This window comes from Dryobates pubescens, chromosome 3 (genome assembly GCF_014839835.1).
Source record: "Dryobates pubescens isolate bDryPub1 chromosome 3, bDryPub1.pri, whole genome shotgun sequence".
Taxonomy (NCBI): Eukaryota; Metazoa; Chordata; class Aves; order Piciformes; family Picidae; genus Dryobates; species Dryobates pubescens.
Genome location: NC_071614.1, coordinates 14,651,503 through 14,677,165, shown reverse-complemented (window position 1 = coordinate 14,677,165; position 25,663 = coordinate 14,651,503).

Genomic DNA, 25,663 nt, shown 5'->3' with positions numbered 1-25,663 from the left:
AGGTCAGGCTTGGTGAGGCTGGGAGCAACCTGATCTAGGTGGGGATGTTCTACTCTGCCCTGCTGAGGCCACACCTGGAGCTGTGTGTCCAGCTCTGGGCTCCCCAGTTCAAGAGGCACAGGGAGCTGCTGGAGAGGGGACAGCAAAGGGCTGCAGCAGTGCTGAGGGGCCTGGAGCAGCTCTGTCAGGAGCAGAGGCTGAGAGCCCTGGGGCTGAGAGCCTGCAGAAGAGCAGCCCCAGGGGGATCTGATCAATGCTGAGCAATCCTCCAAGGGTGGGGGTCAGGAGGCTGGCACCAGGCTGTGTTCAGTGGTGGCCAGGGACAGCACCAGGGCTAAGGGGCACAGAGTGGAACAGCAGAAGTTCCTCTGACCATGAGGAGGAACTTGTGTGACTGAAGGGTGGCAGAGCCCTGGAGCAGGCTGCCCAGAGAGGTGGTGGAGTCTCCATCTCTGGAGTCATTCCAGACCCTCCTGGCTGTGTTCCTGTGTGCCCTGCTCTGGGTGTCCCTGCTCTGGCAGGAGGATTAGACTGGATGACCTCCTGAGCTCCATTTCAACCCTCCCAGTCTGTGTGATGCTGTGCTCTGCTCACTGCAGGGGGTTGGAGTAGGTAACCTTCAGAGGTCCCTTCCAACCCAGTGCATTCTCTCATTCCTGTGACTGATTCCCAGGCAGCCCCTTGAGCATGGAGAAAGCAGAGGAACACCACAGAGCTTGGGCCATGCCTGAGAGCCTAGGTGCTAAACAATCACAGAACTGTCAGAGCTGGAAGGGACCTCAAGGCTCAGACAGCTCCAACCCCCTGCCATGGCCAGGGACACCTCACACCACAGCAGGTTGCTCACAGCCACCTCCAGCCTGGCTGCAAACACCTCCAGGCAGGAGGCTTCCACCACCTCCCTGGGCAGCCTGTGCCAGGCTCTCACCACCCTCCTGGAGAACAACTTCCTCACCATGAAGAGCTGCTCAGAGCCATGGCAAGAGCCAGCAGTGCTGACACAAGGCAGAGTTCAGCCTGGGCACTGCCAAGCCTGGCAGTGGCTCCACACAAACCCAAGCAGCCTCTTCCCATCCTATCTGATGGGCTGCTGGCTGCAGCTCCCCCAGCTGCCAGCCCTGAGCAGACTCTTCCTCTGCTGTGGTCTCACTTGCTGGAGGACACCAGAGCTGCCCCAGCAGTGGTGAGGCTGGGGAGGAGTTGGGAGAAGAACCAAGGGCTTCAGGAAAGTGCCTGATGAATTGTCACTAATGGAGGAGAAATCACATCCCCAGGGAGGCTGTTTGCCATCTGAGCTTCCCTTCAGAACAGCCAAGCACCAGCCAGCCCCCTGAGGACTTCTCCAAGGGGCACAGGAGATACCTAATGAGGCAATGTTTAAGAGCCCTAATTAGCAGACAAAATAAACCTTGATAACCATCTTCTCCCACGTTCAGCTCCAGCATGACTCAGAGCTGATCTTAATAACCCTCACAGGTGAGCAGAGCACAGCCCCAGCTCTGCTGCAGCAGCACCACAGCTGCCCAGAGGTCTTGGAGGGGAGCTGGGAAGTCAACCACACCAGGATCCTGGGCACATCACACTGAAGAACACAGAATGGGAGGGGGTGGAAGGGACCTCTGGAGATCAGGCAGTTCTAGCCCCCTGCCAGGGCAGGGGCACCCAGGGCAGGGCAGACAGAACACATCCAGGAGGGTCTGGAATGACTCCAGAGATGGAGACTCCACCACCTCTCTGGGCAGCCTGCTCCAGGGCTCTGCCACCCTTCAGTCACACAAGTTCCTCCTCATGGTCAGAGGAACTTCTGCTGTTCCACTCTGTGCCCCTTAGCCCTGGTGCTGTCCCTGGCCACCACTGAACACAGCCTGGTGCCAGCCTCCTGACCCCCACCCTTGGAGGATTGCTCAGCATTGATCAGATCCCCCTGGGGCTGCTCTTCTGCAGGCTCTCAGCCCCAGGGCTCTCAGCCTCTGCTCCTGACAGAGCTGCTCCAGGCCCCTCAGCACTGCTGCAGCCCTTTGCTGTCCCCTCTCCAGCAGCTCCCTGTGCCTCTTGAACTGGGGAGCCCAGAGCTGGACACAGCTCCAGGTGTGGCCTCAGCAGGGCAGAGCAGAGTGAGATCAGAGCCTCCCCTGCCCTGCAGCCCTTTGCTGTCCCCTCTCCAGCAAGTCCCTGTCCCGTGGAACCTCCTCTGCTCCAGCTTGCCCCTGCTGCCCCTTCTCCTACCATTGGCCATCCCTGAGCAGAGCCTCTCCAGCAAGGCTGAGGAGACCTAATTGTGGCCTTCCAGTGTCTTAAGGGGGCTCCAAGAAAGCTGGGGAGGGACTTTTGAGGGTGTCAGGGAGGGATAGGACTGGGGGGGATGGAGCAGCACTAGAAGTGGGGAGATTGAGATTGGCTGTGAGGAAGAAGTTGTTGCCCATGAGAGTGGTGAGAGCCTGGCACAGGTTGCCCAGGGAGGTGGTGGAAGCCTCCTGCCTGGAGGTGTTTGCAGCCAGGCTGTATGTGGCTGTGAGCAATCTGCTGTGGTGTGAGGTGTCCCTGGCCATGGCAGGGGGGCTGGAGCTGGCTGAGCCTTGAGGTCCCTTCCAACCCTGACAATGCTATGGTTCTAAGTCCCTGTCCCTCTTGAAGTGGGGAGCCCAGGACTGGCCCTGCTCCTGTGCACCCTCTCCATGATGTGCAAAGGGAGGTGAAAGGAGAGGGCAGAAAGCAGCAGCCTGGAGCCAGCCAAGCTTTGCATTGCAAACTAAGATCGCTCTGCCCATTTTTGGCCACTCTGCTCTGCTCACCTGTGTCAACAAAGCATTTCCTCTGCCCTGTACCTTGAGCCACCAGCACTGCTGCTGCTGCTGCACCTGCCCTGGAGGGAGGAGCTGCTGGATTAACTCAGCTTCCTCTTATCTCTGTTTACTCACCAAAATTACTCTGCAGAGAGGGGGAAAAACCCCTCCCTCCCTCCCTCCCTCCAGTCCCCCAAGCTGCAGTTTCACTCCTATGCAAAAAGCCAAAAAAAACCCCAAAGCCCAGAGCAAAGCTCAGCTGTGGCATTGAAGATGCAGAGCTAAACCAAAACAACAGAGAAGAAAAAAGGAGGAAAAGAGAGACCAAAAAAGGTGTGGGGGGGGGAGGAAGAAAAGAGATGAGCTCATGGTGAGTAAGCAGCAGCCAGGCTGGGTGAAGTCAGTGGGGATTTTTCCCCTCCCCAGCACGCCCACACCACTGGGACTCTGTCAGAGGGCACAGACACCTGCAGGGCTGCTGGGCACAGGCAAACTTTCCTTCCCCACTTTCCCTCAGCTGGGGGTGGGGAAGGGGAGAAGAAAGTAGGTAACCACCAAAAGAGAGGAGGAGGAGGCCAGGCCCCAGGCACGCTGCTGGGGCTGCCTGCTCCGGGCCAGCAGCACACAAGTCATTCACTCCTCTAACAGGGGAAATACATGCAGAGCTGGTGGAGTGGGGAGGAGGTCTGCCTGCTCACAGCACTGCTGGCCCTGCCCCTCACCCAGGAGCCTCACACTCTCACTGCAGCACCTCTGCCCGAGCTGCTCAAGAGAGAGAAGTGCCTCAGATGTCCCTGCTGGGTGCAGCCGTGTGGAGAGTGAGCTTGCCAGGAACCCCCTGGGATCCCTCCTGGGGCTAGCCCTAGGGTGGGCCCAAACCAGAGAAACAGAAGAGAAGGGAGCAAGAAAATAGAAAATGGGGAGGGGAGAGGGAGAGGGAGCAGGGAAGGAGAGGGAGCAGGGAAGGAGAGGGAGCAGGGAAGGAGAGGGAGCAGGGAAGGAGAGGCTAAGAAAAAGAAGAGAAGGGGGAAAAGAAAAGGGTAGAAAAAGGGAAAGGGTTTAAAAAGGTTTTTTTAAGGGAGGAAACAAAGGAAAGGGAAAAATCTAAAAGAGTTTTAAAAAGGGGGGAAAGTTTGGTGTTTTTTTAAGAAAAATGTAGAAACTGAGAAAGTAAAAAGAAAGAAAAGCTCCAGAAGCCCCCAGCCCCCCTTGGTTCTGCTGGCCAAAGGCAGGAGCCCTCAGCACCACTCTGTCACCTGGAGCAGCCAGGGAGGGCAGGGCTGGAGCCCAGCTCTGCAGGCCCTGCCGAGGAGCTGCTGGGTTCAAGGTGAGCAGAGACCTCAGCTGCAGGACAAACAGGAGGCTGTTGGTGACAGTCTTGAGAGGTTAGATAAGGAGCCAGGTGCCAGAGTGCCTTCTATTGATCCACCTGGCTGTCACCTGCAGCCACTTGTCACCACTCACTGCCTGCTCTGTGGCTCCTTAGAGCCCCTCCAGACTGCTTGGAGAAAGCCTTCAGGGAAGTCCTTTCTGCTCCAGGAGTGTCAGCTCCTAGCTCGTGGTGGAAATGCTCTCCTCAGCTGCAGAGGGACACTGCAGCTGCAAAGGGCATCCTGCCTCTGCTGAGGCCATCCCCTACCCAAACCCTGCCAAGACCTGCAGCTCAAACCCAGGAGTCCAAAAGTTCTTCCTAGAATGGCTTCAGCTGGAAGAACCTTTCCAGGCAAGGAGTTTCTTCTCATCTCCCACCTGAACCTCCCCTGATGCAGCTTGAGGCCATTTCCTCTCTTCCTGCCACGTTCTTAGGGTATTCCAGGTGATGTTTCTTCTCATGTCATAGAATCAAAGAGTGCTCTGGGCTGGGAGCAGCCTCCAAAGCTCCTCCAGTCCAAGCCTCCGCAGGCAGCAGGGACATCCTCCACTAGAGCCCCCTCCAGCCTCACCTTGAACATCTCCAGGGATGGAGGCTCAACCACCTCCCTGGGCAGCCTGCTGCAGTGTTCCAGCAGCCTCCTGGTGCAGAACTTGTTCCTCACATCCACTCTCAATCTGCTCTGCTCTCATTTCAAGCCCTTGCCCCTGGTCCTGTCCCTGCAGGCCTTTGGGAACAGTCCCTCTGCAGCTCTGCTAAGCCTAACCCCCCAGCCTACACCTCCAGCCTACACCTGCCCTGCTGCAACCCCTAAACCTCCAACCTAAACCTCCCCTGGTGCAGCTTGAGGCCATTTCCTCTGCCCCTGTTCCTTGTTACAAGAGAGACCAGAGCAGCACCACCTGGCTCCAACACCTTTCAGGTAGCTGTAAGAGTGAGGTCTCCCCTGCCCTGCCTCTCACTGCAGCTCAAACCCCGAGCTGCTGTTGCCATCTGCTTCCCAGCCCAGCTCAGAGGGGAGCAACTGAATCCTTTTGTCCTCTCTGGGAGACAGGACAGGTGGGAAGGGAAAGGGTTTTGCTTCTCTGCTCCTGGCACAGGAACAAATAATGGACCCTCAGCATCTGAGGGAGATAAGAGAGAGATAAGGGAGTGCCAGTTCCCTCGTGGGGATGGACATGGGGATACTTACCAGCATCCAAGTGGCAGGAGGATGGAGCCAGACTCATCTCAGAGGTGCCCAGGGACAGGACAAGGGGCAGTGGGCACAGAGTGGAACCCAGCAGCTGCCACCTAAACAAAAGGAGGAACTTTCTTAGTGGGAGGCTGCAGGAGCCTGGAGCAGGCTGCCCAGAGAGGTTGTGGAGTCTTCTGCTCTGGAGACTTCCCAGCCCCAGCTGGATGTGTTCTTGGGTGCCCTGCCCTGGGTGACCCTGCTCTGGCAGGGGGTTGGACTTGAGGGTGGCAGAGGCCTGGAGCAGGCTGCCATGGAGGCTGTGGAGTCTCTGCCTGTAGAGGCATTCAAAAGTCCCCTGTGGTTTCCTCTGGGTGACCCTGCTCTAGCAGGAGAGATGGGCTGGATGAGCTCCAGAGACCCCAGAGATCCAGCCCCCCCCCTTCCCATAGCTCTGTGATGCTCCAAGCACAAAGGGGCAAAACTGTGGCCAGCAGAGCACCTGAAGCAGCAGCAGATGGGAGATGAGTGTGGAGAGCCCCCAGAGGAAAAGCCATGGTGCAAGGAACCTGCAGTGCCTGCAGAGCATTTATCTGGCTGCAGAGCACTCCCCACACGGTGACCTCAGGAAGGTCACACTTCCAAGGCCAGTTAAAAGGCTCCCCTGAGAGCTGGAGAGGCTTCCATGAGCTGCTTTGGTGCCACAGCTCTGCTGAGAGGAGTTCACAAAGAGGCACTGCAGCTGAGGGACCTGAGGGGGTGCAGTGTGGAGGAGGGCTGGGACTGGATGAGCTCTAAGGTCCCTTCCAATCCTAATTCTATGATAATATTGGGAAGAAAATACATCCTGGCAGTGCCAGCTCTGTGTCCCATACTGGTGAGGCCACAGCCTGAGTGCTGGGAGCAGATTGAGAGCCCTTCCTCCAAGAAGGACATGGAGGAGCTGCAGCAGGGCCAGAGAAGGGCAACAGAGCTGGGGAAGGATCTGGGGAAGAGGGCTGGGGAGGAGCAGCTGAGGGCCCTGGGGGTGTTGAGTGTGGAGAAGAGGAGGCTGAGGGAGACCTCCTTGCTCTCTGCAGCTCCCTGGGAGGAGGCTGCAGGGAGCTGGGCTTGGGCTCTGCTCCTTAGTCACAAGTGACAGGAGGAGAGGAAATGCCCTCAGGTTGCCCCAGGGGAGGTTCAGGTTGGAGATGAGAAGGAACTTGGTGACTGGAAGGGTTCTCCAAGCCTGGCACAGGCTGCCCAGGGGGGTGGCTGGATCCCCATCCCTGGAGGGGTCTCAAAGAGGCAGAGCTGTGGTGCTGAGGGCCATGGCTCAGCCCCAGCCTTGGCAGAGCTCTTCCAACCCAAAGCATTGTGTGATTCCTCCTCTGTGTCACAAAGAGCACTGGGGAGGCCAAAAGGGAGCTGGGGCAGGCAAAGGCAGCTGCTGAGTGCCAGAGCTGGGCACAGGCAGGGAGCAGAGTGCTGGCCTGCACCGAGGCAGCCCAGGGCTGCTGCTGCCTGTGCAGGGCTGAGATCTTCAGCTGAGGGCAGCAGCCACCACCACAGCAGCTGCCCCAGGTGAGCAAGCAGTCACCAGCAGGCACCACCAGTGTCACCAGGAGGGGACTTGCCAAGATGAGTGCTGTAGCCCTGCCTGGGCTTGACCTGAGGGACTTCACCTCGTGGCACCGCCGCTGCCTGCTGCCTTGGGTGTCTGCAGGCAGCTGCTGTGTGGCTTTGCTACCCTGAGGAGAAAGCACTCAGGTTGTGCTGCCAGGGAGGATGATTCACAGCTAGGTGTCCTGTTCCAGAAACTGAAACCACTCAGCACCAGCTCACTGTGGCATTGCTATTTTTACTCCACTTCCTTTCACTTAAAAGCAAATAATGTGCCTGACCCAGAGGTGCATCTGCTGACCACACCAGCTGCTCAGCTCTGCAAAGGACCTTCTCACCCAGGGCAAATCCTCTTTACAAAGATCTGCAGAGGGAGTGCTCCCAAAGGCCTGCAGGGACAGGACAAGAGGCAATGGTTTGAGATGAGAGCAGAGCAGACTGAGACTGGATGTGAGGAACAAGTTCTGCACCAGGAGGCTGCTGGAACACTGCAGCAGGTTGCCCAGGGAGGTGGTTGAGGCTCCATCCCTGGAGATGTTCAAGGTGAGGCTGGAGAAGGCTCTGAGCAGCCTGATCCAGGGGAGGATGTCCCTGCTGCCTGCAGGGGCTTGGACTGGAGGAGCTCTGGAGCTCCCTTCTGACCCAAACCCTACTAGGATTCCATGAGATCATTTTCATGTTCTCTCCATCACCTAATGGATGGAGCTGGGCAGTGACTGTGAGCATGTCAGGTTGGAAAAGACCTCTAGGACCATCCAGTCCAACCACCAACCCAGCACCCCCATGGCCATTAAACCCCAAGTGCCATGGCCATAGGCTTCTCAAACACCCCCAGGGCTGGGGACTGCACCACCTCCCTGGGCAGCCTGTGCCAGGGCTCTGCCACCCTCACAGTGAAGGATGTTTAGGTGGAACCTCCTCTGCTCCAGCTTGTGTCCACTGCCCCTTGTCTTGTCACTGGGCACCACTGAGAAGAGCCTGGCCCCTGAAGTTTCCTCTGCCCCTCTTCCCCACCCTCCTGCCCCAGTGAAACGGCCTTTGCCATCCCCTGGTGCCACATGCAGGTGGCTGAGGGTGTGCCTGGTGGCTGCCCCTGAGGTTGTGTGTCTCCACACAGCAGTCACACACAGGGCATGGCTGCTGCAAGCCTTTTACACCCACGAGTAGGTGAGCTCTCAGCTGGTGCCCCTGGCATTTCCCACCAGGATGAGAGAATGCATCTGCAGGCACATCCTGGCTGAGACCCAGCAGCTCACACCCTCCCTGCACCGACTGAGCCACGGCTCAGAGGCCTTCCCCCTTGGAATGGCCACCCTAGGGTTAAGCAAGGCGGCAGTGCTGGGCTCCCCAGGCCAGGAGGGGCAGGGAACTACTGGAGAGAGTCCAACAGAGGCTCCAAAGATGCTGTGGGGTCTGGAGCAGCTCTGTGAGGAGGGAAGGCTGAGAGCCCTGGGGCTGCTGAGCCTGGAGCAGAGCAGCCCCAGAGGGGAGCTGAGCAGTGCTCAGCAAGAGCTAAAGGCTGGGGGGCAAGAGGCTGGGGCTGGGCTCTTCCCAGTGGTGCCCAGGGACAGGACAAGGGGCAGTGGGCACAGACTGGAACCCAGGAGCTTCCACTTGAACTTAAGGAGAAACTTCTTTGGTGTGAGGCTGCTGGAGGCCTGGAGCAGGCTGCCCTGAGGGGTTGTGGAGTCTCCTGCTCTGGAGAGCTCCCAAGCCCCACCTGGCTGTGTTCTGGGTGCCCTGCCCTGGGTGCCCTGCTCTGGCAGGGGCTTGGGCTCAATGATCTCCAGAGGCCCCTTCCAACCCCTCCCATTCTGTGATTCTGTGACTGCATTTCAACTTCAAACAGCCTTCCAGAGGGCCACAAGAAACCCCCCATGGAAATCTCTCTGCTCTTTGAAGCTGAGGGTGCAGACCACCCCAGCCCCTTCCATCCCCTCTAAATTCTGCTAGAGATCCCTCAGCCTCTCCTGCTCAGCATCCTGCCTCTCCATCTGCAGCCTGTGTGAGGAGAGAGCTCATCAAGTACTTCTGGGATCTGACACTTGTTTATAAACATCTCTGCAGCATTCCCCCTGGTGTGCAAACACAGCACTGAGGATAATGAGTGATGGCTCCTGGAGCAGCCAGAGCACAGCCTGCAGCCAGGGACTCCCTGCAAGGCTTGGAGAGGCTCTGTCCCCTCTTTGGACTTGCCTTGTCCTACAGAATCTTGGAACTGATTTAGCTGGCAAAGCCCTTGAAGCTGCTGCAGTCCAACCCTTCTCTGGCCCTGCCAAGGCTGGGGCTGAGCCATGGCCCTCAGCACCACAGCTCTGCTTCTTTGAGACCCCTCCAGGGATGGGGATCCAGCCACCCCCCTGAGCAGCCTGTGCCAGGCTTGAAAACCCTTCCAGTCACCAAGTTCCTTCTCATCTCCAACCTGAACCTCCCCTGGGGCAACCTGAGACCATTTCCTCTCCTGTCACTTGTGATTAAAGAGCAGAGCCCAACCCTCACCTGGCTGCAGCCTCCTCCCAGGGAGCTGCAGAGAGCAATGAGGTCTCCCTCAGCCTCCTCTTCTCCACACTCAACACCCCCAGGGCCCTCAGCTGCTCCTCCCCAGCCCTCTTCTCCAGACCCTTCCCCAGCTCTGTTGCCCTTCTCTGGTCCTGCTCCAGCTTCTCAATGTCCTTCTTGATGGAAGGGCTCCAAATCCGCTCCCAGCACTCAGGCTGTGGCCTCACCAGTATGGGGCACAGAGCTGGCACTGCCAGGATCTGTTTTCTTCCCCAAATGATCACAGGATGGGTTGGGTTGGAAGGGACCTTAGAGCTCATCCAGTTCCAACCCCCTGCCATGGGCAGGGACACCTCCCACCAGCCCAGGCTGCTCAAGGCCTCATCCAAACTTGGCTTTCAACATTCCCAGGGTGAGGGCATCCACAGCTTCCCTGGCATCCTGTTCCAGGAGGTGCCCTCACCCTCAGGAAAGGGCTGCCAAGGGTTTCCTGAACCTGAGTTCAGCAGGAGCTGAGTTTGGCAAGATTCAGAGAAGCATCTGTCTGAAGTGGAACCCAAGGCATGTTCAAAGCAGCTCACTTCTGACCACTGTGACATGCACTTACCTTGGGCTCTTGGAATTCACAGCGTGGCAGAGGCTGGAAAGATCCTCTGGAGATAAGGTCCAACCCTCCTGCCAGGGCAGGGGCACCCAGGGCAGGGCACAGAACACAGCCAGGAGGGGCTGGAATGACTCCAGAGATGGAGACTCCACCACCCCTCTGGGCAGCCTGCTCCAGGGCTCCATCAACCTTAACTTAGAGAAGTTCCTCCTCCTGTTCAGAAGGAACTGCAGCTGCTTCCTCTGCCTTCCCATTGCCACCTCTGGCAATAACCCTTTACCGATCAAACAGATGCAGAGCCTGCTGTGGTGGGGCCTAGGAACCAGAAGATCAGCCAAGTAAAGTCCACCCCAGCTCCTGCTGCTCCTCCACCTGCCCCACATCCTTACCAAGCATCACTCAGTCAAGAGGCATCTCACCAGCACTTACTCCTTGTGCCTTCCCAGTCTGACCCAGGTGCAGCAGCTGAAGTTTCCATTTCCTGGCTTTGGGGTTTCAGTGGGAGGAGGTTGGAGCAATTCCATTGCCACAGTGCCCTCCAGCCCCACTGATTGTCCCTGCAGGGGCATTTAGCATCTCTCAGTGCTCAAAACCTTCCTACCCAGGGATGAACACAACACAGAACCATGGAATGGTTTGGGTTGCAAAAGGCCTCCAAGAGCATCCAGTCCAACATCAACCCAGCCTCACCATGGCCACCAAACCATGGCCCCAGCTGCCATGGCCGCAGGGTTCTGGAACCCCTCCAGGGCTGGGAACTCCACCACCTCCCTGGGCAGCCTCTGCCAGGCCCTGACCACTCCTGCAGCAAAGACATTTTTCCTCAACTCCAGCCTAACCCTCCCCTGGAACTGAGAGTCAGAAAAGTCATTCCAAGTAGCACAAATTCAGGTTCCCTGGCAGATCCAGCTGGGGTGGATGAAGCATTGACAGCTGCCACCTCTGCCCCTCTGTTGGAAGCTCCCATCCCAGAGCCAGCCTGGCAGCACAAGTGTCCCCTCTTGAGCCAGCAGGGTTTACAGCCTGTAATCAGCAGGAGCTCAGAGTCACAAGGGGGGGAGGTTGGAAGGGACCTCTGGAGATCAAGGCCAAGCCCCTGCCAAAGCAGGGTCACCTGAAGAAGGTCACACAGGCTCCAAGCTGCCCTTGGCTGGGATGCAGGCACACATCACCCCTCAGCATCCTCACACACACACACCCCCACAGAATCATGGAATCAATAAGGTTGGAAAAGACCTCAGAGATCATCAAGTCCAACCTATCACCCAACACCTCCTGACTAACTAAGCCATGGCTTCAAGTAGGTCTTAGGCTGGACATCAGGAGGAAGCTGTGTCCAGTGAGAGTGGTGGAACACTGGCACAGGCTGCCCTGGAGGTGGTTGAGGCTCCATCCCTGGAGACATTCAAGGTCAGACTTGCTGTGTCCCTGGGCAGCCTGCTCCAGCTGGAGCTGTCCCTGCCAGGTGCAAGAGGGTTGGACAAGATGTCCCTTCCAACCCAATACACTCTGTGAGTCTGTGAAGACATCTGGGAGATGCTTCTCCTTCACCCATCTCTGACTGAACTCTGTCACCAAGCAAGAGCCAACCCCCCCAAGCCTGCCAGCAGCCAGCACCCAGCCCTGCTGGGTTCTGGAGAGGAAAGGCCCTACAGAACCAGCCTCCTGTGCTCCTCTGCTCTCCAGGACAGCCTCTCAGGGGCACCTGGAAGCAGGCAACGACCTCCACAGGCAGGGAAGCTGAAGCCTGCCCCTGTGGTGTCTCAACTTTCATCTGCTCATCTGAGCCTTTTGCAAACCCCAACAGAAAAGCCATGGCAAGGGGGTGCTGGGGCATGAAATGATTGAGAAATATTTGCAGTTTGAAAGCAGTTTCACTTCCTGCCTGATACCACAAAGAAGCTTTTTAATAAAGTTAACATCTCTGGCTCTCCTTTCTGGTGTTTTGTTTTGTTTTACATCCCTGGCCTTGTCTGGGCTGGCTTACATCTCTTGAATGCTTGTGCTGCAGCACAAGAGGGGGTGGGGGGAAAAAGCTCCCAAAGAGAGCAGCTGATGAGGGGTTTGGGGTCAGGCAGGCTGCTGGTGAGGGGAAAAATGCTTCCAAGGTTCCTATTTTGTGATGGGAGTGTAAGCAGCTGGAATTGAAGCAGTTCACAGAAGCAAAGAATCAGAGGATCAAAAGAATCAGAAAACACAGAGTCAGAAACACCAAGGGCCAGAAAAGAGTCAGAAACACCAAGGGCCAGAAAAGAACCAGAAACACCAAGGGCCAGAAAAGAACCAGAAACACCAAGGGCCAGAAAAATAACCAGAAAAATCAAAGAATCAGAAAACAACAAAGAATCAGAAAACAACAAAGAATCAGAAAAAAACCCAAATAATCAGAAAAACAAAGACCCACAGAATCAAAGAATCAGAAAAGAATCAGTAAAAAACCAAAGGGTCAGAAAAATAATCAGAAAACAACAAAGAATCATAGACTCAAAGAATCAGAAAGACCAAGGATCAGAAAGACCAAGAGTCAGGAACACCAAAGGATCAGAACCACAAAGAATCAGAAAAAGGAAAGAAGCCTTCAATCCAAAGAAGCCTTCAATCCAAAGAAGCCTTCAAACCAAAGAGTCCTAGATCAAGGAACCACAAAGCCCCAGACTCAAGGAATCATAACATCACAGAGTTGTAAAAGCCAAGAATGATTTGGGTTGCAAACCACCTTTCAGATCATGGAGTCCAACCATGTGTCTCAGAGCCATGCAATCTTTCTGGTCTTTAAGATCATCCCAAGCACAAATCCAGGCTGGGGGAGGAGTGGCTGAGAGCAACCCTGAGGAGAAGGCCTTGGGGGTGTCAGTTGGTGACAAAGTCCCCAGGAGCCAGCAATGGTCCCTGGCAGCCCAGAGCCAGCTGTGTGCTGAGCTGCAGCCAGAGCAGGGAGAGCAGCAGCACAGGGAGGGGATTCTGCCCCTCTGCTCTGCTCAGAGCCCACCTGCAGCACTGCCTCCAGCTCTGGGGCCCCCAGCACAAGAAGGACCTGGAGCTGCTGGAGAGGCTCCAGAGGAGGCCACCAAGATAATCAGAGGACTGGAGAACCTCTGCTATGGGGACAGCCTGGAGAGTTGGAGCTATGGGCTTGGGGGCTCAGGTCTCTGGAGCTAAGGGCTTGGGGGCTCAGGTCTCTGGAGCTAACAGATTGGATGCTCAGGTCTCTGGAGCTTAGAACTTGGGGGCTCAGGCCTCTGGAGCTAAGGGCTTGGGGGCTCAGGCCTCTGGAGCTAAGGGCTTGGGGGCTCAGGTCTCTGGAGCTAACAGATTGGATGCTCAGGTCTCTGGAGCTTAGAACTTGGGGGCTCAGGTCTCTGGAGCTAAGGGCTTGGATGCTCAGGCCTCTGGAGCTAAGGGCTTGGGGGCTCAGGCCTCTGGAGCTAAGGGCTTGGGGGCTCAGGCCTCTGGAGCTAAGCTCCACAGAAGTCAGGCTGTATTTGTTGGCACCAGTTGCAAACACACGTGACAGAGATCTGCACCCATCAGGTGAGGAATGGATGCTGCTGGTGGTGGGCACCTTACATCTGAGAGGGTCCAGCACCACCCCAGCTGATCAGCCTGCCATGGGAACAGCAAGTGGCAAAGCTCCTGACTCCCTGCTTGTTATGGAGCACCCTGGCTTTTGTCTGGCTGTTACTGCACTCCAAGCAACATTTGCTTTGTGTTAGGCTCCTCTCCTTTCTTCTTTCCCCCTCCTCTTTTAAAAGCAGCAGAGAATTGTTCTCTGGCTGCAGAGCTTTTTATCCTTATCTTGCACACCACGGAGCTGTCCACATCCATGCAAGATGAACCATTCAAGTGTGACTAAAGCAATCCTGGAGAGAAGAGGACTGCAGTGATAAATTCCCCAACCCACCCCTTCAGCACACAACCAGAAAGTTGCTAAACAATGCAAGGCAGCCAACACAGACGTCTCCTGCATTGTTCTCTTCTTCATCTGGATGTAAAAGGCAGGAAAAAGGGGAAATGGGGGAGAAAAAATTAATAATAACAAATCAAGCATGGAGAAGAAGAGTGCTGAGGACAAAGGGAAGCTCTCCTGGAGGGCACTGAGTGTTCCATGGGACAGCAAAGTGCCCTCCTGGCCAAGAAGGCCAATGGCCTCTTGGGCTGCATTCAGGAGAGTGTGGGCAGCAGGGCAAGGTCCTGCCCCTCTGCTCTGGGAGACCACATCTGCAGTGCTGTGTCCAGTTCTGAGCTCCCCACTTCCAGAGGGACAGGGATAGAGAATCACAGAACCACAGAGTTGTCAGGGTTGGAAGGGACCTCAAGGCTCAACCAGTCCCTACCCGCCCTGCCATGGGCAGGGACACCTCACACTGCAGCAGGTTGCTCACAGCCACATCCAGCCTGGCTGCAAACACCTCCAGGCAGGAGGCTTCCACCCTCATACTGAAGAGTGTCCCAGGGAGGCTCAGAGGATGCTGAAGGGCCTGGAACATCTCTGTGAGGAGGAAAGGCTCCCTGAGGCTGCTTAGTCTGGAGAGAGGATCTGATCAATGTCTATAAATAGCTGAGGGGTAGGGGGCAAGCAGCAGAGGCCAGGCTCTGGTCAGTGCTATCCTGAGACAGGACAAGGGGCAACAGACACAAACTGGGACTCACTTCAACATGAGGAGAAACTTCTTTGGTGTGAGGCTGCTGGAGCAGGCTGCCCAGAGAGGTTGTGGAGTCTCCTTCTCTGGAGCCTTTCCAGCCCCCCCTGGATGTGTTCTGGGTGCCCTGCCCTGGGTGCCCTGCTCTGGCAGGTCTCTGGAGGTCCCTTCCAGTCCCTCCCATTCTGTGACTGACTGATTTCCAAAGCTCTCTCTAGTGTGCAGCCATCACCCTGCTGGAGCTCACTGTCTGCAATGAAGGAAGCACAGCTAGGGAGACCAATTTCCCTTTCTCATTCCCAGGTGCTCTTCATGCAGGTGATAATCCCAGGGCAGAGTCTGATCCTCAGCTCAGCACAACAGCAGCGGAACTCCACAAAGGTCCAAGGAGCTGCTCCTGACACAACAAACTTTCCTAAAGGCCTAGAAGCAGCTCAGATAAACCTCAGTGGATGACCTTGTGTGGGTCTGGGTGAGCAGATGTTGGCAGTTCCAACCTGCAGGCTGGACATAAACATCTGCACACTGTTTGCTTCAGTTTATTTGGTTTCCCCAAACAAGCAGGGCAAGTGGTGTTGGTAACAGCAGCATCTGGGCAAGAGTGCTTGAGTGGATGGATTCCTGCCCTCGCTGAGCAGGACAACAGCTCCTGGGCCTTGGCCAGGTTGGTCAGAGGAAGGTGGGGAAAGGGAGAGGGGGAAAGGGAGAGGGGGAAAGGGAGAGGGGGAAAGGGAGAGGGGGAAAGGGAGAGGGGGAAAGGGAGAGGGGGAAAGGGAGAGGGGGAAAGGGAGAGGGGGAAAGGGAGAGGGGGAAAGGGAGAGGGGGAAAGGGAGAGGGGGAAAGGGAGAGGGGGAAAGGGAGAGGGGGAAAGGGAGAGGGGGAAAGGGAGAGGGGGAAAGGGAGAGGGGGAAAGGGAGAGGGGGAAAGAGGAAGGCAGAATTGTTTAGGTTGGGAAAGTCCTCTAAGATCATCCAGTTCAAACATCAACCCAATACCACCGTGGTCACCAAACCATGGCCCCAGGTGCCATGGCCATAGATTTCTTGAACACCTTCAAACCATTCCCCCTTGGCCTGGCTCCAGACCCCCTCAGGAGAAGTCTCTCTGCAGCCTTCCTGCAGGCTCCCTTCAGGTGCTGGCAGCAGCTCTGAGGTGCCCCTGGAGCCTTCTCCTCTGCAGGCTGCACAGCCCCAGCTCCCTCAGCCTGTGCTCCCAGCAGAGCTGCTCCAGCCCTGGCAGCATCTTTGTGGCCTCCTCTGGCCTCTCTCCAGCAGCAGCTCTGCGTTCTTCTGCTGCTGGGGACATGAGACCTGTCCTGTGAAAGAGGAATCACAACAACGGAGCTCTCCTGTGCTCCTTACTGTTGTTTTTGGTGACTTACAATGGTTCAGCCACCCCCAACCCCCCTCAGCTTCATCTCAGAGATCTTTCCCAACCGAAACAGCTCTCTGGTTCTGTGCCGAGACAGGAGATGCTCCTCACTGCTGTTCTGAGGTGGTGCAGAGGATGTGAGCTCACCCCAGCAGCCACACACCTCGGCAGCGAGCCCCGACCCCGGCAGCAGCTCGGCGGAGCCTCGGCCGGGCGCTGCGTGGGAGGAGGAAGCGGCCCGGGTGCGCTGCCAGCCGGCAGGGCTGCGGGCAGCACGCTCCCACCGCCGCCAGCTGCACCCGCGGCGGGCCGCAGCCCCGGGCCGCAGCCCCGGGCCGCCCCTCGCAGCCCGCCCCTCGCAGCCCGCCTGCCGGCACCATGCTGCTCCCCGGCCCGCGGCGGCACCGAACCACGGCCGAGCTGCAGGGCGCCTGGCACAGCCCGCGGGAGCTGCTCCCAGCCCTCAGAACCTCCTGGGTCACTCGCAGCTGGCACCCCACCTAACCCCCAGCATGGCAGTGCATGGGGCAAAGATCCATCCTGCTGCCCCGCAGAGAGAGACCTGGGGGTGCTGGATGACAGCCAGGTGAAGATGAGCCAGGGGGTGCCCAGGTGGGCAAGAAGGGCACCAGCAGCCTGGCCTGGTGTGGGCAGCAGGAGCAGGGCAGGGATTGTCCCCCTGGACTCAGCACTGGGGAGGCCACAGCTTGAGTGCTGGGCTCAGTTCTGGGCTCCTCACTGCAGGAAGGACCTTGAGGAGCTGGAGCAGGGCCAGAGAAGGGCAACAGAGCTGGGGAAGGGTCTGGAGAAGAGGGCTGGGGAGGAGCAGCTGAGGGCCCTGGGGGTGTTGAGTGTGGAGAAGGGGAGGCTGAGGGAGACCTCCTTGCTCTCTGCAGCTCCCTGGAAAGGAGGTTGGAGTGAGCTGGGGTTTGGGCTCTGCTCCTTGCTGACAAGAGGCTATGGCCTGAAACTGTGCAAGGGGAGGTTTGGGGTGGCCATGAGAAGAAACTTCCTGACTGGAAGGGGTCACCAAGCCTGGCACAGGCTGCCCAGGGAGGTGGCTGAATGCCCATCCCTGGAGGGCTTTCCAAGAGGCAGAGCTGTGGTGCTGAGGGCCATGGCTCAGCACCAGCCTTAGCAGAGGTAGAGAAGGGTTGGACTTAAAGGGCTTTCCCAACCCAAACAATGCTCTGAGTCTGTGATGCTAAGCTCCAGAGGCACTGCCTGCTGAGGTCCCTTATGAAATGCAGGCAGATCAAGCCAGAGGGATCAGCAGTGTGGTCACAGCTGACACTCAGGCAGAATACAGCAGGGTGATGTGCAAGAAAGGTAGGAGGGCATCACCTACACTTGTGATGGGGCAGAATGAGCTTCCCCAGCTGGTACGTGCTTGTGATAAGAGAATGGTTTGGGTTGGAAAAGGCCTCCAAGATTCTCCAAGTCCAACATCAACCCAACCCCATCAGGGCCACCAAACTCTGGCCCCAGGTGCCATGGCCACAGGGTTCTGGAACCCCTCCAGCCATGGGGACTCCACCACCTCCCTGGGCAGCCTCTGCCAGTCCCTGACCACTCCTACAGCAAAGACATTTTTCCTCCTCTCCATGAGAGACAGCTGACCCTCAGAGCCAGGTTGGTACTACTCCAACAGCAATATTGTCACAAGAAGATAAGGACTGAGGAGCATCTTCACTCTGCTGGGCACAAACAGAGCTTCAGTCAGCAGAAGCCACCCATAACCTCTTCTCCACCTATTCCTTCCCTCCCAGACACACTGACTGCAGGCAACCCCAGGAGACTTGCAGGACAAGTGACCTTTGGCAGCAGGACCTGCACCTTTTGAGCAGCATTCTCCTGAGGGGAACATTCTGCACACAAAACCCTCAGGGTTTGTGAGCCAGGCTAAGCAGTAACACCTCTGAGTAGTGGCAGATGCTCCAGGTGATTTCCTGGTGTCAGCAAAAATGCTCTGCTAGGAAATCCAACAGCTTCACAGGCCCAGAATGCCCTGGGATGGAAGGGACCCTCAAAGACCACCTTGTCCAACCCCCCTGCAGGCACTGGGACAGCTCCAGCTGCAGCAGGCTGCACAGGGCCACAGCAAGGCTGAGCTTGAACATCTCCAGGGATGGAGCCTCAAGCACCTCCCAGGGCAGCCTGTGCCAGTGCCTCCCCAGCCTCCCTCTGCAGAACTTCCTCCTGATGTCCAACCTAACTCTGCCCTGCTCCAGTTCCAAACCCTTGCCCCTGGTCCTAGCCCCTCAGCCCCTTCTGAGCAGTCCCTCCCCAGCCTGCCTGGAGGTCCTCTGCAGACACTGGGATGCAGCTCCAAGGTCTCCCTGCAGCCTCCTTTCAGGGCAATGAGGTCTCCCCTCAGCCTCCTCTTCTGATGAACAGCCCCAGGTCCCTCAGCCACTCCTCACACGAGCTGTGCTCAAGGCCCTTCACCAGCCTCATTCATCAATTCATTCATTAATCAATCCTGGGCAACATCTGAGCAGTCAGAGACATAAACTGCAACTGCTTCTGCATGGCACAGAAGTGCAGCCCAAGGCCAGCTGCATGCTGGAGGAACAACTCTTACCCAGAAAGGTCTCCCTGCTGGGGGTGGAGGAGAGGGAGCACAGCCCTCTGACCAGCCTTGTCTCTGTCTTTCCATCTCAGCTGCTGCTGCTGATGGGGCTGGGGCTGCTGTTGGTCCTTCTGCCCCAAGAGATGCTCCTCACAGGGGTTTTACACTCCAGTCCTGGCTGTCCCTGCCTTCCAGCATAATCTGGGGGGAAAGAGTTGTGTCCCATGGTCAGTCACACATCATACACTCACAGAATGCTTTGGCTCGGAAGGGACCTTCAAGATCACCCAGCTCCAAGCCCCTGCCATGGGCAGGGACCCCTCCCACCAGCCCAGGCTGCTCCAGGCCTCATCCAGCCTGGCCCTGAACACCTCCAGGGAGGGGGCAGCCACAGCCTCCCTGGGTGGGCAGCCAGAGTCTCCCCAGCCTCACTGCACAGAATTTCTGCTGCATGCTCAGCAGGCTCTTGGTGTGGTGATTAGCACAGTGGGGAGGGGCTCAGCTTTACCATTCACACTGCAGTGAACTGGGTGAAGGTCTTCCCCCAGGCTCTGTGACCTTCAGCCTCTGGGCTGGAGCTGGCTGTTTGTGTCATCCCAGCCTTGCTGCAGCAGCTTTAGCCCAAACAGGGCTGCCTTATCTCCAGCAGGCTGGGGCCCTTGGCAGGACAGCTTTGTGGATCCTCCTTGAGCACAAACAGCTGCTGATTGCAAGTGACCTTGGTCCTCAATCAGCCTCCCTCCCTGCCCCATGGCAAGCTGGGCATTCATCCCACACATGCCACCTCAGGATGTGGCTTGGTGACCACGATGCTGTCAGGGTGAGGGTTGATGGTCCCAGGGGCCTCTTCCAAACACAGTGAGTCTGTGATGCTCTCCAGGCCATCAGCTCTGCAGATGGCAGCCAGCTCTGCCTGACAGGCTGGCAGGAAGAGATCCATCCAGAGGGACCTGGGCAGGCTGCAGAGGAGGACCCAGGCCAACCTCATGAAGCCCACCAAAGCCAGGTGCAAGGTTCTACACCTGGGCCAGACAATCCCAAGCACAAATCCAGGCTGGGCAAAGAATGGCTGGAGAGCAGTCCTGAGGAGAAGGACTTGGGGTTGTGGGTGGATGGAAAACTCAACAGGAGCCAGCAATGGGCACTGGCAGCACAGAAGGCCAGGGACAGCCTGGGCTGCATCCAAAGCAGTGTGGCCAGAGATGGAGAGAGGGATCCTGCCCCTCTGCCCTGCTCTGCTCAGACCTCACCTGCAGGGCTGCATCCAGCCCTGGGACCCTCAACACAGGAAGGACCTGGAGCTGATGGAGAGGGTCCAGAGGAGGGCCATGAAAATGATCACAGGGCTGGAGAACCTCTGCTGTGGGGCCAGGCTGAGGGAGCTGGGGCTGTTCAGCCTGGAGAAGAAAAGGCTCAGAGCTGCATTTCAGTACCTCAAGGGGCTACAGGCAGGCTGGATGTCCCCTGCCTTGAGGTGTTCAAGGTCAGGCCTTGAGCAAGCTGTGCTGGTGGGAGGTGTCCCTGCCCATGGCTGGGGGTTGGAACTGGATTAGCTTTGAGGTCTCTTCCAACCCAAAGGATTCTATGAAGCTATGAATCACAGAATGGTTTGGGTTGGAGCTCACCCAGTCCAACACCAACCCAAGCCCACCATGGCCCCAGGTGCCATGGCCACAGGCATGGAAGTGTGGCACAGCAGGGCCACCAAACACAGCTCTCACCCCCCTGGCAGTGAGATGGACTCACCTTGACCAGCAGAGTCAGAGAATCATTCTGGCTCAAAGAGCCCTCTGAGGTCACCCAGTCCCACCAGCATCTAGCTCCCCCAGGTCTGGTGCTGAGTGTGGCACCAAACCTGTGCTGCAGCTGGTCTGAGACCTCTGGGGGCAAGGTTTCAGGGCTGTCAGCTCTCACCCCTTGCTGACCCTCGTGGTCCTTCTCCCTGCAGCTTCTCCCCTGCTCTCCTTGAAGCTCTGCCCGTGCTGGGTGCAGGGAAGAGCCGGAGAGGATGGAATCTCAGGGCACTCTGGGGTGTGACTCATGACCCCTTTGCCATGAAGGGCACACACTGCTGCCTCCCTTCAACTTCCCTTTGGCTCTTTGACAGCAGCAGCACCTGCAGGTGTTGAGGGAGGAGCCCTTGCACCCCAAAAGCAGCTTCTGTGTATGCAAAAGGCAGCAGCAGCCTGCACAGGTGTCCCTGCTCCCAAGGGGCCTTCTGCAGGGCTGCTGCTCCACAGGGCCACATCTGCAGCAGCACTTTGTGCCCCTGGGCACACAGAGGCACAGCACAGCTCAGCAGAGCTCTGCCAGGACTTCCTTCCACGGCACAGCTTTGAAAGTCCTTCTGTGGAGGTGGAAATGCAGAGGTCTAACAGAGAATGCATTGGATTGGAAGGGACCTCAAAGCTCAGCCAGCTCCAGCCCCCTGCCATGGGCAGGGACACCTCAAAGCCTCCTCCAGCCTGGCCTGGAACACTTCCAAGGAGAGGACATCCACAACCTTTCTGGGCAACCTGTTCCAGGCTTCCACCAACCTCATTGTGAAGAACTTCCTAAGGTCCAACCTAAACCATCCCTCCTCTAGTTCCAGACCATGGCTCCTTGTCCTAGCACCCATCTCAGACTTGGCTTGGGTTTTTCCCACATGTACCATCTGAAGATACTAAGCAGAGCTCCCAGTACCTGAAAGGGCTCCACAAGAAAGCCAGGAAGGGACTCCTGACAAGAGCTGGGAGGGACAGGTCAAGGGGCTGGGATAGGGGTGAGCCAGGAGAGGACTTGGGTGGCTCTGCCCTTCAGCCCCCTGTCAAGGAATGGCCTTCCTGACTCCCTGGTGTGCCAGGCTCAGGCACCAGCACACAACCCCAAACCTTCTCCATGTCAATTCTTCTCAAGGCAGATGTTTAAAAGGGGCACCACAAACCCCATGGAATCACAGAAGGGGTTGGGAGGGACCTCAAAGGTCATCCAGCTGCAGCCCCCTGCCATGGGCAGGGACACCTCCCTGTCCAGCCTGGCCCCACAGAGGGCAGAAGGGGTTTGCTCCTTCTCTGCATGGAGAGGCAGGAGCTGTGTCCTCCCACCAGTCACACCCTGGGGCTCTGCTGGTGGAGCTCCTGCAAGCTGCCAACGAGTTTAGCAAGCAGATGACTCCACAGAGCCTTGCTGCTCTCAGAGGGGGCTCTGACCCTCCTTGCTCCTCACACTCCCTGGATCCTTCCTGAAGTGGCACAAGCAGACCCCACCAACACCACGGCAGCCCCAGGAGAACATGGCCAGGACAGGGGAGAGGCTGCCCTGCTGGAAAGCAGCTCCACAGAGGAAGACCTTGCAGTGCTGGTGGGCAGCAAGGTCTGCATGGGGCAGCAATGTGCCCTGGGGGCCAAGAGAGCCAATGGCATCCAGGGGTCAGCAAGGAAAGTGTGGCCAGCAGGGCTGGGGAGGGTCTGCTTCCCCTCTGCTCTGCCCTGGAGAGACCTCACCTGCAATCCTGTGTCCAGTTCTGGGCTCCCCAGCTCAAGAGAGACAGAGACCTGCTGGGGAGAGTCCAAGGGAAAGCCAGGAGGATGCTCAGGAGATTTGAGCAGCTCCCCTGTGGAGAGAGACTGAGAGCCCTGGGGCTGTTTAGTCTGGAGAGGAGAAGGCTGAGAGGGATCTGATCAATGCCTATCAATAGCTGAGGGCTGTGGGGAAGGGGAGGGGGCCAAGCTCTTTGTGGTGCTGCTCACCAAGGAACCAGGGACACAAACTGCAACCCAGGAGGTTCCACCTCAACCTGAGGAGAAACTTCTCTGGTGTGAGGCTGCTGGAGCCTGGAGCAGGCTGCCCAGAGAGGCTGTGGAGCCTCCTGCTCTGGAGGCTTTCCAGCCCCCCCTGGATGTGTTCTGTGTGCCCTGCCCTGGGTGACTCTGCTGCAGCAGGGGGGTTGGACTGGCTGAGCTCTGCAGGTCCCTTCCAGCCTCTCATGTACTGTGAGACTGCCTCAGCTTGAGGCTGCCCCAGGAAATCCTCACTCAGATACCTTGGGTAAGCACCTCAGTGAGTCAGGCAGCTCCTCTCAGCAGAGAAGGTGGAAGGGAGCTAAGCACCACTACCCCTGGCACAGCTGGGGAAACCCAGAGCCGCTGGGCTAGAAGTGATTTGCCTGCAGCCCAGCAGCACCTGGCAGAGCTCAGAGCAGAAACCGGGGCCAGGACCAGGCTGTGCTCATTCACAGCAGGAGCCAGGGTGTCCCAGCCTGCCTGCCCAGGGGGTGCAGCCTGCTCCAGCTGAGTGTGACCCCACAAAGAGACCTCAGAGTAGCCTTCCAGTGCCTGAAGAAGCTACAGGAGAGCTGGGGAGGGACTCTGGACAAGGGCTGGCAGTGGCAGGACAAGGAACAATGGCTTGGAGCTGGGAGAGAGGAGACAGAGTGGAGAGGAAGAAATTCTGCTATTCATAGCTTCATGGAATGGTTTGGGCTTCGAGGGACCTCAAAGCTCATCCAGTTCCAGCCCCCTGCCATGGGCACCTCCCACCAGCCCAGGCTGCTCAGGGCCTCATCCAGCCTGGTCCTGAACACCTCCAGGGAGGGGGCAGCCACAGCTTCCCTGGGCAGCCTGTGCCAGTGTCTCCCCAGCCTCACTGCCAAGGATTCCTTCCTCCTCTCCAGTCTCAATCTCTCTCCCAGCTCCAAGCCCTTGTCCCAAGTCCCTGCCCAGCTCTCCTGCAGCCCCTGCAGGCACTGGAGGGCTGCTCCAAGCTCTCCCTGTGTTTGTTTGCTGTACCTTGCTGGCTGCCTGGCAGCTGCAGCCATGCAGTCTCCAGGAGCCTTGCACTGCAAGCCCAACCTTCCAGCCCCCATCCCTAGTGAGTTTCCTGCTCTTTCCATCTTTAGGCTGAGGGCAGCCCAGTCACCACTCACGGGGAGAGAGAGGCAGTAAAAATACCTCCCCCAGTTCTCAGAAAGAGAAGAAAGTCTCAAAGCAACTGAAGTGACAAAAAAAAGAGAGAGAAAGCAAGCAAGCAAAAGAGGAAGCTGACCATGGGGAGCTATTATTGTGCCTTCTCACACTCTGCTGGAGCTAAAAGCATCACTTGTATATTTAACTAATGCACCACCCACTCAGGCACCCAGATCCCTGCCTGGGAGAAGGGGAGGGCAGTGCCTGTCAGAAATCCTCCTCCTCTGCCATTCAGTCCCCACTGCCCTATTTCTGCTCCCACGAGCAAGGCCTCTGCAGGTGGCTCCTGAGGCTCTGGGGTCTGAGGCACGCAGGACAGCTCCCACAGCAAACCCAAGCCCCAGCAGAGCTTCCCCTCCAGGCAGCAGCAGGCTGAAACCTGAGGGCATCTCCTGCTCAGCAAAGCACAGCCCAGCTGGGAAGGTGAGGAGGTGAAAGTCTGAAGCCTGCCCTCCACTTGCACTGCCCCACAGAGACCTCTCCACCCGGCAGGCCACGAATGCTGCTTGATGGCAAACCCCTGCAGGCAGCTCCAGCACTGCCCTGCTGCCAGCCCAGGCTGGCATCTCCCCTGGCCTCTGTGCTGCCACCCAGCAGGGCTACAGCTGGGACCTGGAGCTGCTTAGAATCAAGGAAGCAAAGAATCATGGAATCAGAGAACCAAGGAATCCAAGAACCAAGGAATCCAAGCATCCTGGAATCAAACCACCCTGGAGTCACAGAATCATGGAGTCAAACACCCCTGGAACCACAGAATCATGGAGTCAAACAACCCTGGAGTCATAGAATCATGGAGTCAAACACCCTTGGAGTCACAGAACCATGGAGTCAAACACCCCTGGAATCAAACACCCCTGGAACCATAGAATCATGGAGTCAAACAACCCTGGAGTCATAGAATCATGGAATCAAACATCCCTGGAGTCACAGAACCACGGAGTCAAACACCCCTGGAGTCACAGAACCATGGAGTCAAACACCCCTGGAATCAAACACCCCTGGAACCACAGAATCATGGAGTCAAACACCCCTGGAATCAAACACCCCTGGAACCACAGAATCATGGAGTCAAACAACCCTGGAGTCATAGAATCATGGAATCAAACACCCCTGGAACCATAGAATCATGGAGTCAAACAACCCTGGAGTCATAGAATCATGGAGTCAAACATCCCTGGAATCAAACACCCCTGGAGTCACAGAATCATGGAACCAAAGAATCAAATAATCATGGAATCATGGAGTCAAACAACCATGGAATCACAGAATCATGGAGTCAAACCACCATGGAATCCAAGAATGAAGGAACCCAGGAACCCAAGAATCACAGACATAGATAATAACAGAATCCTGGAATAAGGACTCAGAGACTGACAGGATTGTTTCAGCTGGAAAAGATCTCTGAGATCATTTACTCTGCTCTGCTGAGACTCCACTTCCAATCCTGCCTCCAGCTCTGGGGTCCCCAGCAGCAGAAGGACACAGAGCTGTGGAGAGAGGCCAGAGGAGGCCACAAGGATGCTGCCAGGGCTGGAGCAGCTCTGCTGGGAGCACAGGCTGAGGGAGCTGGGGCTGTGCAGCCTGCAGAGGAGAAAGCTCCAGGGGCACCTCAGAGCTGCTGCCAGGACCTGAAGGGAGCTCTACTGGACTTGGGGGTGCTGGTGGGGGAGAAGCTGGACAGGAGCCAGCAATGGGCACTGGCAGCCCAGAAGGCCAAGGGCAGCCCAAAGTGCCTGTGCCCATTGCCAGAGAGGGATCCTGCCCCTCTGCTCTATGGGGAGACCTCACCTGCAGGGCTGGGTCCTGCTCTGGAGCTCTCAACACAGTAAGGACCTGGAGCTGATGGAGAGGGTCCAGAGGAGGCCTCAAAGATGCTCAAAGGGCTGCAGAACCTCTGCTGTAGGGACGGGCTGAGAGAGCTGGGGCTGTTCAGCCTGGAGAAGAGAAAGCTCCAGGGAGACCTCAGAGCTGCATTTCAGTGTCTGAAGGGGACCCAGAGGCAGGCTGGGGAGGGACTGCTCAGAAGGGGCTGTGGAGATAGCACAGGGCAAGGGTTTGGAACTGGAGCAGGGCAGAGTTAGGTTGGACACCAGGAGGGAG